Genomic DNA, 13,658 nt, shown 5'->3' on the forward strand with positions numbered 1-13,658 from the left:
TTTCATGAATCTTAAACAATGACCACTGCCGAGAAAGGAAAATCTACAAGAGTGTTCCTTAAAGAGCACGAAGAATTTTTCTATCTGTTCTTAGAAAGAGAGAGAGAGAGAGAGAGAGAGAGAGAGAGAGAGAGAGAAAATGGACATTTCAAATAACTAAAAACGAACACTCCCTAAAAGGCCTTAGCAAGAGCCTAAGATCAATTTTCAGAAATAATATTAGAGAAATAAATTATCCCGCGCGATATTATTTACGGCCGGCGTAGAAACTTCAACAGTTATAAAACGGACACTTCGTTACCGTCGTTGCGGTATTTCGTTCAGAATTGAATTCGCGGAGAATGCGGGATCCTCCATTGGCTCGATTTAATAGCCTACCGCGTGTCCCGACGAACCACGGCCTCATCGCTCGCTCGACTTTATTCGCGAGTGGCCGTTTAAGCGGCTAACTGTATAAATGAGAGAAACAGGATTCTGTGGGACACAAGAAAGAGAGAAAGAGAAAGAGAGAGAGACAGAAAGAGAGAGAGAGAGAGAGAGAGAGAGAGAGAGAGAAAGAGAGAGAGAGAGAGAGAGTAGAAAAGAAGGGAACGAAAAAAAGCCCACCACCATCAACGTCGCCGCCACCGCCGCCACCGCCGCCGTTGCTGACGCCGCCGCGTGGAAACCTGTCCCTAATTGATAGGAAATTCCTGCGCGCGAGTACCTGCGCGAGATTTTTCAGCGCCCCTAACAGGTTGGAACTGGATACTTCGCGACGATTTGTAATCGCCGCGACTGCTCGTTCGCGGCCAGGGCCGTCCTCTTGTCACGCGACGAAAGACTGAATCTGACCGAAACAAACCGAGAGCTTTTTTTTCCCGTTTTGCATCGCGCGAGAAAAATTTTGTACTTGCGATATATTTTACTGAATTAAAAAAAAATTACCTGGTACCAACGCCAAGGAAAACGCCAAGGAAAACGCTCAGTCAGATTAACAGGCCGACATAAATTGATTAAATTCACTCGGCGACTAATTCCACTTAAATTCGCCGATAAGAGTCGACATCTTTACGGATTAGTCGACTCGTCTGACATTTCTTTAAGATAGTCTCGCTCAGGTTACAGACAGAGAAGTGATATATACAAGAGAAGGTGATGCAATCGTTAACGCATTAAGGATCGACGCCGCGGTAGCTTCAATTTTACGATTTCACCATACTTTGCAAATTAATCGACCGCCATCTAATTGGCCTTTAATTGGCCCCGTGTAAATTATAAATAAATGCCCGGTGTGCGCATTAAACAACGAAAATAAACAATCTCCGCGGACCTCGGCACAGCGGGAGATTCGGCGAAATTTCGCCAAAGTCCTCGTAAAAATGTGGACTTTTGATAGTTCGCCCCCGGGGCCATCCGGTCCTTTTTATTAAATACGCAATCCGCAAGATTTACGCCCGCCAATTAGCCGTGCCTTGCTCATAATGAATTTACATTAATGCGCACCACGGTGAATTAATCACGCGCCGCGTAAAATGCGCTTTAAATCGAGGAGAAGCCTCGCATTAATGCGATTTGCTCGGGATTTTTTCTCAATCGGAGAAACGGTATAAATCCGGAGATCAGAGTCACAAACGAGCGGGAAACTTGTAAATGTTAAACTCGAATAAACGCATTAACTTATCGTTTCAATATCTTATCGTCGAAAAACACCCAGATTATATCATTTTTACATTAAGAGAATAAATAATTACGTATCTTTCGTCTCTCTCTTTCTCTCTCTTTTTCCTGCAAATGGTGTTTGTAAAGAGATCAAAGATTTATACCGAATAAAGTGAGAACGATAATTTCGTCGGAGCGAAGCAACGGTAAACTAATTTTTTGCACAGGGAGCACAGGACGAACGTACGCGCGTCTTTATGGGCGTTTCCGATGACGTCTACCAATTTTCCGCACGAAACGAGCAGGTAGGTACGTCACTTCATGACGGGAAAGTCGTCACATTCGGCACGTTCGCGCAAGAAATATGACTAGCGTCGTTTCCCCCGAAAAGTGGATTGAACGAGAGGGAGCCATTTCGTGCCCGGCGGCGTCTCCGTGGGTCTTTTTTTACCAGGCAGTTCATGAAAAGCTGAGCGGATATATCAACTGCCGACCACGACGAACGCGAAATCGTCGTCGTCGTCGTCGAGTCGGTGGCTGTGAAATTGAGCCGCGTTCTCCAACTCTCCGACAAAAATCGCGCGAGTAGATAAAGTTTATTAATCTGGAAACTTCGGAGAGCTCGAAACGGTTAACGAGTCAATGTCATTAGGGCCGCTAGAGAGGACGAATATTAGCGAGTCCGAAAAAGTGGCTTCTTCCGGGAGGATATCTGAAAGGTAACTGAAACACGGAGGCTCTCGATTTCACGCGGCCAACTCTCCCGGAGATGGAGTGCGCTTAGCGGGTTTGCGTACTCTCCTCCTCCCATCTCTCTCTCTCTCTCTCTTTCTTTCTTTCTCTCTCGTCGATAATACAATAGCGCACAGTCAGGAGGAGCGCTGTCAGACGCACTCTCGTATCGCGCGAATAAAAGTGTATTAAAGCTGTCAACCGCACATTCTCGTCGATTAACCAAAGGAACGTGAGAAACACTTGGCATATTCATATAACATTCTTGTTTTATTCGCGGTATCAATAATCCGCGTTTCAAAACCCGCGCTCTCGCCTCGAATTTGCATTAAATATGTGAAATAAACGTCGAAAAGTCTCACGCCGAGATTTTTTTTCAGAGAAAGAGAGACGCGCCGACGAGTTTCGTCGTACCCGCGTACGGTCAATCGTGGGCACGAGCCGCATAGATCTCCGAAATACATTGTTTGTACCGCGCGACGATACATAGCGCGACGACGATCGGCGCGAACGGGAATCGAAATAAAAAGCGAGCGGCGGGCGAAAATCCCCAGACTCCAGAACGCGGAAAGTCTACGGGTACGTGCCCGTAACGAAGGTTGCGCGGTGTCATTCATCGCGGCTTTTCCGGCTGTTTATCGCGATAGTCTGGCGAACGGGAAGCGGCACAATGGCCGTACACGAATGGAACAAAGAGCCGACGCGACGCGGGACCAGGTATCGCCAGGCGTTGCCCGTTGTATCGCCCCCGTAACGTCGTTCGCGGGCGTCGGGAGTGATAAAGAGACACACCGTCGCCGCGCCGCGACGGCGACGAGACGAGCGAGAGGGTAGGGTGCGTTCGTTCGACGCGTGGGGGAGGACACAAAACGACCGCGAATCGCAGTTATAGCCCGATAGATCCAAAAAAAAAAAAAAAAAAAAAAAAGCGCGTTTCGCCTCTCGTAATCGCGCGCCGCAAACGAGCGCCCACAGCTCAGTTCAGAAAGGACCCGGCGAGAAAACAAAAACGAACGAGCCAATCGCGCAACGGTGACAATGACGCGACGCCATCGACGAGAGCGATGTTCTTCGATACTAGAGATCTACCACCGGGGAGTTCGTCCCTCACTCGAATTAATGAACGGCCTCGATTAAATATAAAAAAAGTGTTATTTTTTTTTACATACTACTTGGATAAAAGTGTCTCGGTGCTGTTTATGGTAGCATTTACAAAGCGGAGTATTCATCTGTTTAAAGAGAGATCGATGAACGAAGGACATTTCGAGTGGCATTCAACGTCATCGTAAACAAACGTCATAAATAACACAGCCTGCACAGGTCTTCGTTGAACAAAGCACGCGTTGTGCACAGAAAAAAAAATCAGTACCAATTCAACAATCATTGCCTCGTATGTAAGCAAAAATATAAAATCCTTTCTAAAGAGTTTGATCATTTTAAAAATTTGAATAAAATGTATTTTTATTTCAACATTACAATAGCCGTCTCAAGAGTACAATGGTGTTAAATGATTCTAATTATTTGTTTGAAGATATTATCAGTTTTTATCCAATATTGTTTTCTCTCGATTCAATAAAAATTATTATCAAATAATATATGAGAATATATATATTTTTACAAAACCGTGTAAATTTTTTCGTGCAAGCAAGTTGTGTCTGTTCAAGATTAACAAATTTTTTAGAGGAAAGATTTTATATTCTTGTTTTTACCTATATAAGACAAGTTGTTGCTAGATTCGAGACTAATTTTTCTCTGTATATACTTAGAAGCACTCTGACTTTACATCACGCGAAAATCTTCGAGGGACAAGAAATATGCGATTAATGCCCGTATTCATAGTCAGGCCTTATACTTAAGGCCTCTTTAAATTCATCTTTAGATACTTGGTAGCCAATGAAATGATCCGTAGAGTATCTAAAGATAAACTTAAGGGCGGCCTTAAATATAAGGTTTGACTATGAATACGGGCATTAATCGCAATTTTTCGCAGCGTTTGTTCTAAAAAGTCCCGTTCTTCTTGATTTCTTTAGAGGGAGAGGGTCCGAAACTGCGTTACCGGACACGTGAAAAAGTTATAGCGCGAACGCATGGAGAGATACGCGTAATAAAACGCAAACTTTTGCACGGCAGGCATCGCGGTGGTGAACACGCGCCGGCCGATGAATGCGAACACGACCGCTTGTATATACAGCGAAACTACGTTATTGTTTCGCAAAACCGAGGTTTGCGCGATTGATCCGCGAGTCGAGATAACTGGCGTTCCTATAGGACCTGCAGGTCCTGCTGCAACGATATATCGCCGATGTGAGAGTACGTTATGATTATATACGTAGAGGTGTATTAACGATAGAAACTCAGGTATACGTATAATCTAGTTATTTTCGATCGTATCTCTCTTTCACGTGCCGTCATTGTAACATCGCGCGATACGTTTCGATCTCGAGAGGGGGGATTAATTCACGGAATACACGAAATATCCGTGCCGTTCTTCGGGACAAGTTCTTCTGCTGTTCGAAAGATCGTTGAACGCTAGAGGATCTGGATTTCCATTCCGTCCCTTTCTCGCGCGAAGGAGAACAAGATTGCCTAACAAGTTTTTCGTCGGGTTACAATGCAGGCGGATGATCGCGCGGCAATCGACGGTACAAATACGACCCGAACGTAAATCCCGATCGTCATTGGTCACCGGCTTCACTTAACCGGCCTCTCCGTACAGTGGCAAATTATTATTTATCGCTCTGAGGATCGGTGGCGAAGAAAGCACCAACCACCGACCGACGGAACGAATGTTCAGGCTCGTAAATTTGTAAAGTTTTCGCCCGCGATTTCACTCGCTTACGTACCCCGCTCGTTCGCCGCTCGAATCCATATTCGAATTTCGAACATACCTTCCGAAGGATAATCTACTTCTCGCCAATGACGTATTGTTTGGAATATACACGCTGAATGGGAATCAAAAATAGAAATCGGCTGAACCGCGACAGCTAGATGTTTCCGGAATTCGCGGGTGATTGTCACAATTGCGGCCACCGATCGCCGCAGCAAGCCTCGTCGTACTTCGACGCACCCAACGAGGTAGGTACAAGGATACACGGCGGTTTTTGCATAAGTATTCATACGTGCCTTACTCGTCCCGAGGACGACACAGAACCCGAAAGGAAAGAGAATACGCGAGACGCGGGATAATATAGAGACAGAAGGAGAATAGACCGCGCGGTATGGCAGCACTTACGTTCGCGAGGATTTATTTCGGGTTAAGCTTTAAAGACCGATTCTGTCCGGTTTATGTATGGGGCCGCGATGGCCGGAGCGGGAAATATCGTCCATGAAAAATTTACAGCGCGCGCGCGCGGTGTACGCCGGCCACAGGGGCAATTTATTTCGTCATTTATAGTCGTCGAAACTATATCGCGATTCCATTCGTGAGACAATTATCGTTCTTGACTTGTCCCTGGACCTTTTCAGATGGATAGTTTATCAGCGCTCTTTCGTTATGCGCATATACTCGACGTTTTCCACAGCTGGCCGTCGGTTAATTTTTCACAGGGGGTTAGGCAGTTGGAAACCGAGATCTTGACCCAATGATCGATGAAAATTCACGTTCAGCGCGATCGAAAATCCAAGGGGTAGAAAAGAAGGTGCGCGGGCCAGGCCTATTACAAGCCTTTCCGAAACAGTGGCTTACGTGAGGAATGGATCGTACGTGTTGTACGACCGCGTTATGGTCCTCCACGAGGAAACGACTCTGTGTGTGTGTGTGTGTGTGTGTATCGATTGGCGCGGTCATGAAAAATCGAGTTTACGATAATAAACGTGGCTTACGGCGATCGCGCCCATAATTTGTCCATAACGAAATACAGAAGCGATGCGGAACCGACGGACGGGGATTTCGTAGCGATACGACGCGAAGTACGACGGGGTACGCGAAAGAAATGCGAGAAAACACGTGAGTAAGAATGAAAAGCGTAATACATACGTGACGGCACACAATGAGAGAGACGGAGCATTATTCCTTTTGTTAAGTTATACCGCGAGGCGATTACAGCCCGGCTGAACCCGCAAATATATTTTATATACGTCACGATATTTGCTGATACTTAAATACGAGCTCTTGCCCCTTTATTGTCATCGTCCTACGCCGGTAAATTCTTTAAAAGCTCCGGGCTTGCGAAGCTCGTCCGCGCAACGCGTATATGAATTTTGAAGTAATTCTAGTCCTTACTCGGAGTTGTAATTCCTGTAGTAGATTTAATTAAGATAATGAGCTCGTCGTGTACCGTATAAAATCTCGTAAAGCAAAAGTCCTTATTAAAGAGTACCGGTGAAATAGCTCTGTGTTCGATGTCGGGAATAATTGAGGTCTAGCTGTCGCGAAAATGGCTCGGCGCAAAAGAGACATCTTAGTTTTCAGCAAAATATGGGCAGCGTCTTTAATTAGCGCATCGCGCCCCCGTATATTTTCACCGAGGAAATCTCGTTTCGTTGTAATAACTTACCCACCCACCCCCCCCTCCACCCCCGGTAGCATTTTCCTAACTCTCTCTATTCCTGTCCCCAGATGACGAGGGGGCGTTTAAAGAATACGCAAGCGTATTGCGATTTATCGACGGCGTTGATGGATAATAAGTCCGCTAATTAATGCCAAAAGCAAGCGTCGCGAGTAATTACAAATTGATTTAGTCGCCGGGACAATATTTCAAATGTAATTCGAAATTAATTTCTATATAACTCGTGATTTAAATTTATAATCCTATTCAATCGGGGACTCTAACCCCGGCGTTACTGCTCATCTGCTCATTACCATTCTAATTTCGATGGCTCGTCGCATTAACACACATTTACCATCAACATAATAAGAGCGCGGGTGAAATTATAAATTGTGGAGCGAATTAGAAGCGCGATATTCTTCGAAACGGAAAAGACGGTTCTCTACAATACATTTGGACGATTTTGTCTGAAAAATAGTTTTTTCTTTATTATTATTCAAGTAAAAGCTATGTAATTTTTCTTTATAATAAAAATTCCAATTCCTTTTTCTTCCTGCATTTTCTAACTTAAAAATAAATTGGATCGTTGGCGAGAGGAGATTTCATGACGGCCATTCGATTCCTATCGTGCGTGTCTGATCGCTTTCAAAAGTAATAACGATTATCAGAACTCAAAGTTAGCTATCAAATTCGATCCCGCGTCACCTGACCAGCTGCCATTGCCTCATTAACATATAAATTAGACGCCGCACAACGAGTCTTGCTTCTCGTTTTCAAACACGACACCTTTTTCCTCTGCTAAAACGCGGAAACTATGATTGGGCGAACGGAGGGCTCGTTCTGTTATCAAAATGAATCGGCATATAAATGAAAAACATGTTTTTTTTTTTCTAGAACCCTATCTTATTATACGGAGAGAATTTTCTTTTAAAATTTACCCTCAAAATCTGGTTATTGTGGGATAAATGTATGACCTCGAGGAATTTTACTATACTTTTAGTAAATTGTACTAAAAGCATAGTAAATTTTACTATACTTTCGGTAAATTTTACTAAAAAGTATAGCAAAATTCCTCGAGATCACACATTATCCCAAAATTACCAGATTTTGAGGGTAAATTCTAAGAGAAAATTCTCTCCGCGTGACGTCATCGATGCAGCACGATAACTTCACACTGATATTTCAGCAAATATCGCGAACTGAACGCATCGACGACAAAGTGATCAGCCAATTATCGTTACAATCGATCTCGAGAAGTCACACTCGCCGCGGAGCAGCGATCTCGACGAAGGATTTAGTAGGCGATAAAGAGCCGAAGATAAAGCCACCCTCTTTCCGACAAAAATCGAGCTCGGAGCTGGAAAGGGCCGGGGCCGCCGCCGACGACGACGACGACGACGACGACGACGTCGTCGTCGTCCCGCACCGCACCGGTAGGGTAGCTGCCTCTAGTACCGGCACCTAATCAAGCAATAACTATTTGTCAGTTCCCCGGGCAACCTAAATCCAAGCTAATTCGACATCCGTGTCGGACACAGATTCGCTATCGGGTATCTCTTTCTATCTGGACGACAGCATATTCGCATTAGCCTGCCCCGCAACCCACGCTCGATCGACTCTCTCGACCACCGTCAGCAGTCCTCCTCCTCCTCCTCCCCCTTCTGCCCCCTCCTCCTTCCTTTCCTCCTCGGTCCTCCTACCCTTCGTCCGCCACCATCATGATTCTCATTCACTCCGGACGTCCCTCGATCGCCGTCTCTTTCTCTCTCTCTCTTTCTCTCTCCGCTCTCTCTCCCGCTTTTCGCTAAGTACGCCATATACTCGCGCGCGCGTCACACCATAGGACGAGATCTCGACACGATTAGGGCGGTACTCAATTCGACGTTTCGTCGATTCGGTCCTTTCTTTCTCCTCCGCCTTTACGCCCCGAATCCGCAGCTCGAGTGAGTTTTTCCTCGGATAAGCGTGGCGGCAACTCTTCCTCCCGCTAAGCGAGCGAGCGGGATTTTCTGCGGACGAGCGCGCCGAAACGGAGGGCGGAGGGAGGAAATGGCTTTCGATTCGGGGACGGGTTCACTTTGTTAATGTGACAAATCGAGACGCCGGCGATTCGACGGGGGAGTCGACCTGGGCCGCGTACCGTTGCGCAGATCGCTGCGGGAATTCACGAGGAGGATTCTCCCGAGGAGAGGAAGAGAACGAGAGAGAGAGAGGAAGAGAGAGAGAAAGATAAAGATTCGCGTATCCCGACGCTGAACGCGCCAGCCAGCGAGCGCGAGTGTACGTCCGGTAATTTTTTGGCGGGAATACGGAGAATGGATTAGATTGATCGCCTTTTCGACGAGTATCCCTCGCGCAAGAACGCGAAATGAGAAATGAGGACCGTCTGAAAGGCACGGAATCTCGGAACGCGATTAGAACACGCCGTGTGGTATACGGTTGCCAGAGAAATCTGCATTTATTTCGCGCACTGACCGACCATTACGACGAGCGCAAGTCGACCGACCGACTTGAAATGGACGCGAAGGAGAGAGAGAACGCGATCGCCAGTCCGGAGCCGGGAGGAGAGGAGAGACCGCTACTGAAAGACGAGAGAGAGAGAGAGAGATCGTCATCGTCGTTAGTCATTCCCGCTTGAATATGCGTGGAATAAGATCTCAGGGGAGAAACCATCTGTCACAATGCCGCGCTCGACGTCGCTCGCGCTACAGACACTCGATAAATTATCGCGTGATGAGAGCTTCCGTGAATCCCCCCCCCCTCTATCTCTCTCTCTCTCTCTCTCTCTCTCTCGCTCTCTCTGTTCACCGATACCAGCAATCGCGGGACGAGATAACGACGGGAGAGGAAGGGCTAATTCGTCACTGAAACAATATATTTCGACCGAACGACGCGACAATATTATTATCCCGATTCCAACAGGAAACTTAAAGGAGAGAAAAACTTACGCCTGAATATAAATATAGATCGCTACCTACGCGCGCGCGAAGGGAGATCCGCTGGCTCTGTCCCGGGGTAGGTTCAATTAAGCCCCTATTACACTTTTACATGGGCCCGCATTAAGGCTCGCAGCTGGTCGCGAAGTCGGATATTATTTATCGGTTGACTTACGCCGGGCTCATTTGCCCGACAAAAGGGGCCCCCACGAGGGAGGGTGAGGAGGGGGGAGAGGGGGAGAGAAGGCGCGCGGAGATCGAGGTGCGCGCGGGCCCGCCGATTGGCCGGACCCCGGCGAGCCGCCCCGCCGATTGGACGCTCGCGCTCGCGCTCTCACGAAACGGTCGGACACCGTCGTCGTCGTCGGCAACGACGAGAGATGATAGAATATCTTATTAGTCGGACAATGGGCAATCAGAGACGCCATACAGCCTCTCTGTTAGCGGTCCAGTCTCTCCGCCGGCCGTGCGTTCGTTCGTCCGTCCGTCCGTCTGTCCTACATGCAGCCCGTGGGCATTCAAGGCCGCCGACGGGGCCCCGCCGACGTCTCGTCATCAGGCCGCCCGATTCACCAGTCTCCGTGTTATCCTCGTCGTTGTCTCCTTCCTACCTCGCGAGATATGAATTAAAAGAGCTCCATGGATGATACACACTACGCGATATTTTTCGCGGTTATGGACGGCGAAGGAGGCATCGACTTGATACGTCGTCGTCGTCGTCGTTCTAACTATCGAAATTGTTGTGGTAGATTTACTCACCGAGACACGAGGCTACTGCGACGTGTCGGCCACTCGGAATGTCCGGTGTCCGGACTCGATGTCGAGTCATTGATGCCTGGGTCCGCCGAGCGTTGCTCGTCCCGCTCGTTCACACGCACAACGGCACTCGCGACACTCCCGACCGGCCGGATTCGACGAAATTTTGTCCAGATCCCTCGAGGGACGATTACGATTACACGTACGCGTATATTTCCTCCCGCGCCGCGCACTCGCAACGAATAACAATCACTTAGCTGCCGGCTCGTTAACCTAAATTCCCCGCGGAATCTCCGAGAAGTCGAGAAAAGATAATCGCGACGACACCCGACTGGAGTGGACGCTTCCGAGAGGAAAAAAAAACAAACATGGCGGAGGAGAGTCACGGTCGCCCACGAGCGGAACTAACCAAAACATTGTCCCGTACCACGATCGTTGTCCATCGCGCCGTTGTATCTCGACACGCACTCGCGACGCCGATTGAATGTGAGGTTAACCAGAAAACAACGGCGACGCACTGTCGAGAGGAATGCGTCGATGCATACGCGAACGACGACGGAGCGACCGAGTGTCTCCGTCGCGCGAGGAAAAGACGACGCTCGCCCAAGGGCGAGCCGAGGACACAAGCTACCGGCACGGACGGCGCACTAGATTCGACGCTCGTTCGGTCACTGCCTCACGCGAACGAGAATTCGCCTAGCGATGTGTGGACATCGCCGCCGAAACTCCAGAACGATCTCGACGACTCCGCGACGATTCGCGACTACACGACGCGACGCGAAGTTAGGCGACGTGAAACGATCACGCGGGGTCACGTGATTGCACCTTTCTTCTTCCGATTTTGCGGAAAAGGCGCGGAACACGAAATTGGGTTGTTTTTTTTTCACAGCTAGACAGGCTCTTTCCATTTTTTTTTTCTTTCATTCTCGTCATCTTCGAGGTTTAACAGCGTGACTGTTTCACTTTCAGCGCCGTGAAGCTTGGAAAAATAGTTCGCGAGTTCGATTATTTATGTCTAAATTCGGATACTTCATGATCGTATTTGCCGCCGGGTGTATTTATTTCCAATCGCAAATCGATGCTGAGCAACGCGGAGAAAGAACGAGATATTCTTGCGATCGGTTTATTGTCGCGAAACGTGATATCGCTGAAGAAAACGATAGGCTAACGCTAAAGAGGTGATTTACTCGTGACGTATTATTTTCGTATGCCCGATACAGAGCGGTACATCTACCGACAATTCCCCGTTTGGTATTTCGCGATGCCCGATTTGCGCCTCGAACTGAAAAACTATAAATCCGAGTATCGGAAAAACATACAACTAACGTTTACGTTCTCTCTCGCATATCGCCACCTGATTGGACGCGGGCGAAGCCGTGTTCTAACATGACTCGTGATATTGTGCGTATGTATCTACATTCATGACGTTGAAATTTTTGAGCGATCACACCCGAATACATAAGCCGAATACATACGCGCAGTCGATTCTTATTTTAAGATATCGTATCAAATAATATGTTTTGAAAGGTTAATATCTATGATTGGAACGTGATATTAAGACAGAAAGATGGTTTTAAATAAAAGATTATGAATATCAACCATAGACAGTACACGGCTCGACAGTAACGAAAGAATCGAGGAAGCTACTGATTTTACTATTTTTCGTCAAATCACGAATGAATCGCGTTAGAACCTGCCGGGCATATCTCATGCCTCTTGCGCACTCCATGCTTCATACCGAGGAGAAAGAGCTAGGTTAACGTATCTATGATGTAGCTATGGTTCGCAATTGAAAGAGGGCGTATCATACACGTATGCATGCGATCCCTACAAAATCCGCGCATAGATAAACGAAGATGCAAAGTGTAAGATCTTCTCAAGGTGTGCTTTCCAGCAGGACGCAGTGTAACACAGTGTCCATTAATGTAAAAAAAGAACATACCAGTGTGTCTCACTCACACTAGTGGACATTGTGTTACACTGTGTCTTGCCCGAAAGTACACAAGGTTATTAGACCTAAGATCGGTGGCGTTTATCTTCCGTAAGATTCTGACCAATCACGTTACGTCTTATCTGCTCGCGACCACTCGCGACCCAGCGCGTCTGGCGACGAGGCTCGGAAAAGACGCGGAAAAAATGCGCCCGATCGCACATAGAGGGCACTGCCCAGCGACGCACAGGACACGGGGAGGTGCGGTCCACTTGACGCTGCTTCAGGTATCGTTTAATCCTTGTTTCGTAATCGACGAATAACAGGGATAAAATAAGTACACTCGGGTGATATTTTCGGACGAGGTGTCGATCGGAATCTGATCAGATATGAAACCGTGCTGTCTCGCCACACGCTCCCCCGCGTCTTATTGGTCGGCGTCCTGTGCCGTTCCCGCGTCTTCTCGCTCGTCCGAAGTGTATCGCGAACGTGATTGGTGGCCAGTGTCGAAAACATGGCTGTCGAGTGATTGTTGTCTCCCACGCCGAGGCTGCCGTTCCGCGTAAATCGTGCGTAAGTAATCGTCGGCGGTGTCGCGTATAGACTCGAACGACCGCTTAATCCGGTAATTAACATGCGTGTCAGGGGGCATCGACGGGGCAGCTTTCTCGATCGAGTAATTCGTCGGTTTTTGACTCGCGTATCTCGCGGGTGCGTTACCGACCGTTGCGATCGACCGTTTGCGTCGTAAATCGATCGCGTTCGCTGCGTCTCGCGGCATAAACGCGCCTGTGTGCGGATGTGCGATCGGGAGTGTCGGTTTTGTGCTCGGTTTAGCTTAATTCTGAGTACTCTGTCATTAGGGGCGTGCGTATAATGACTCCGCGAGTGGTTTCTCGAGCGGATGGAGCTGTAGACTCTGGTGCCCGCGAGTGCCGCTCGCGAACGCCGCTGGCGAACGCGAGCATTCGGGAGTGCGGGGTAAGTAGACGCGCGGCCATTACTATCAGGACGCGTCGCGAATGTACAAAAGTACGGGAGTGCCGAATGTATGAGGATACGCGAGTGCACTTGGAGGTGGTGATGCTGCTGCTCCGATCAGCCAGGGAAATATCCGGCGCGAGGGAGTGGGCAACGGCGCCACGTCGGAAAGTAAGTTTTTTTTTTATTTCATTT

The 13,658-nt window shown here is 48.0% G+C and overlaps 2 protein-coding genes across 2 annotated transcripts in view; one reads left to right on the forward strand and one right to left on the reverse strand.

Annotated features, from left to right (window-relative positions):
* Positions 1–13,658, reverse strand: part of LOC105835640 (LIM/homeobox protein Lhx9) — a 174,204-nt gene that overhangs the window by 89,874 nt on the left and 70,672 nt on the right. The gene's annotated exons all lie outside the window — the stretch shown is intronic.
* Positions 7,148–13,658, forward strand: part of LOC105834084 (protein spaetzle 5) — a 131,534-nt gene continuing 125,023 nt past the window's right edge. The window contains exon 1 of the mRNA XM_036293857.1: positions 7,148–13,634. The gene's annotated coding sequence lies outside the window, so the exon portion shown is untranslated. The remainder of the gene's footprint in view (positions 13,635–13,658) is intronic.

This window comes from Monomorium pharaonis, chromosome 11 (genome assembly GCF_013373865.1).
Source record: "Monomorium pharaonis isolate MP-MQ-018 chromosome 11, ASM1337386v2, whole genome shotgun sequence".
NCBI classification, from domain to species: domain Eukaryota; kingdom Metazoa; phylum Arthropoda; class Insecta; order Hymenoptera; family Formicidae; genus Monomorium; species Monomorium pharaonis.